The following is a 2,678-nucleotide window of genomic DNA, read 5'->3' as shown; positions in this document are numbered from 1 at the left end:
AAAAAAAAAAAAAACTTCCTAAGAGAGCTCACTCCAGACACACATGGACTGAATAATCACCATGTCTGAGGAATATTTTTTCAGTGAATGTGAATCCCAACATTGTCAACCAATCTCATACACTCATGTAGCACAGGACACTTCACGAAATAAAAAGCTGTGTTACAGGGCCGGCTGAGTGGCTCAGTTGGTTAAGAGCTTGCGCAAGAGTGCGAGCTCTGAGCAACAGTGGTTCGAGTCCCGGCCCGAGCTGAGTTGCCGATGAGCTGCCAACAGGTGGCAGAATTGGTTCAGCTAAAAAAAAAAAAAAATTGCTAACACTAAAAAGCTGTGTTACAATCATGACAGCTTACTTCAACTTTTCATGCCATTTCCTTCACCTACTAATAAAGTAAGCCTAATAAAGGAGGACTCAAGGTTTGTCTGACGTGACTTGTTCCTAGTGATGCCTACAGATGTTCAAAGATCACCACGTTCTTACCTAAATGTCTCCTACCATCTGTCAAATAATTCGTTCCAGATTTTTCTAAGGAACCACACAGAGCTGATCATCTGTAATTCTCAAATTCTACCTTTTCCACATTTAAAAAAAAGTATTCATTTTTAGCAATTTTATTGAGATATAAATCACATGAAATATAAAACATAATTCATTTAAAGAATATAATTTAATGTTTTTTAGTATGTCGAGGGAATTGTGCAACCTGACCCATAATCTAATTTGGAACATTTTCATTACCCTTAAAAGAACTTTTTAACCATGATCTGTCACTGTCACTCTCCATTCCCAGTGCTCTACCTCCTATTCCTAATCTTTTTTCTGTCTCTATAGATTTGGACTATTATGGATATTTCAAATAAATGGAATCATACAATATGAGTTTTTTAATGGCTTTTTCACTTTTTAAAAAACATGAGATGTTCTTTTAGTATCTCCTATCTTTTAGTAGCTTTCCAGTATGGTCAACATCTGTGTGATCATATATTCAAGTTCTTTCAACTCTGGAGTGTTTACGAAGCTCACATCCCGCAGGTGCTGAATCCAGCATCAGCTTCTCCAGGCTTCACAGTTGAGACACCCCATGACATCTAAGGCATAGGAGCAATCCAATGTCCAGGGTTAGACCATTTTTCTGATCAACCTTTCCTCACCTATGAGATTCCCTAAGGTAAGCCTCGATCCTCACCTGATGCTCCCACTTTTCCTACCCACCCTCCAAAACAATATCTTGTCCCACTGTGATTCTCAAGGCTTTGGTTCTTAAGTCAGTCCAGAACTGACCTGGAGATGTGTAATTCTCTCTTGGACTGAGTGAAGTAACGTGTTGGCTCTCCCCAGCTAAACAGAAGGGGAAGAGGACAAAGAAGACAGGCTATGACTTCACCCCACCCCACCCACTGGGTTTTAGCTTTTAATTTTCATGACCGTTCTCTAGACTTCCACTCCTGTGTCATTCTCTTTTCTCCCGCCATCAGGATATACCACAGTGCCAGGAGCACGTAAGTCACAGGTAGACAGGGGAGGACAAAATGAAGTGTGGTAAATAGTAAGGCCTGTGTCTCTGGTCCCTTTCATTTCACTGAGGGACAAGAGAAGGCTACATATTTGCAAAGGCTAGAGGGGAGACAGTTCTAATTTGTGAGGCAGAAATTAACTGAAGCCACATTACCTGGTAGAGCAAAAGAAGAACTGAGAAAGAAAAACAGAAAAAGTGCTCAGGAATCACATTGCCCAAAGGGAGAAAGGTCTCTTGACCAGGAAGGTCACAGCCTGGCAAGTTGGAAAGCAGATGGGCCGTAGGGAGTGGGAAGAAGGGCTCTGGCGTCAGGTTTCTCTGCTGGAGGCCAGCTTTGAAGGAGGTGGGGGTGGTAAAGGACAGAAAGAGGGCTCACACCAGTACCGGTCCAAGCCTGCCTTCTTCTGGCCATTAAATTAGGTCACAGGCAGAATTCCCTCTCCACAGCCCTCTCCACAATGTAAAGAAATGATCACCTACTGCAGGTGATAATATCAAAAAGAAGCAAAACCCTAAATTCTCCTTAAGTACTGTTAAGGAAGGAATATGCCCTATCTGTATATGCACATAGCTCCCAGCAGCCTTTTCCAACTCTACCTGTACTAGGCATTTCCTCTGTAAGTACACAGAACAGATCTACCTGAGCCCAGCTGATTAGCCCTCTTCCTTAGCCTATGCGTTTTGAACCCAGGGGTAACTTCCAATGCTGAAATAAATAAGATATTTTCAGCAAGTGCCTCAGCCCTGTAATACAGTACCTGAACTGGAAAAATGTCTAGGAAGTTCAGAGAATATGTGATTTCCGAGATAAAACATGTGTGTTGGAATTCAAAATCTTAATTAATATTACCATTATTGCAGTTATTATTAACCAACTCATATGGAATTACAGTATTTTGATATTTTAACCATTGGTACATCTGTGTTGGTATGTACTGGCTGATCATTAAACCTGGGAGGTTCTCATGTCTTATGCTGACACTTAAAGTGACACTAGGCTCCATAAAGCTGCCTCTAGCAGGACTGGACATCATTGTGTAACACTTAAGAAGAGACATTCTCAGGCCTGCCGAGTGGTGCGATGGTTAAGAACTGGCTTGGGATGCCAGAGGGCCCCGGTTCGGATCCCACATATGAGGGCCAGTGACGCTGCCCTCCACA

At 42.2% G+C, this 2,678-nt stretch overlaps 1 protein-coding gene across 1 annotated transcript in view; it reads right to left on the bottom strand.

The window, feature by feature from the left end:
* The window catches only part of ANKRD31 (ankyrin repeat domain 31), a 141,388-nt gene that overhangs the window by 34,777 nt on the left and 103,933 nt on the right, over positions 1-2,678 (bottom strand). The gene's annotated exons all lie outside the window — the stretch shown is intronic.

This window comes from Hipposideros armiger, unplaced genomic scaffold, assembly GCF_001890085.2.
Source record: "Hipposideros armiger isolate ML-2016 unplaced genomic scaffold, ASM189008v1 scaffold_55, whole genome shotgun sequence".
NCBI lineage: Eukaryota > Metazoa > Chordata > Mammalia > Chiroptera > Hipposideridae > Hipposideros > Hipposideros armiger.
This window is presented reverse-complemented; position numbering and strand designations above follow the sequence as displayed.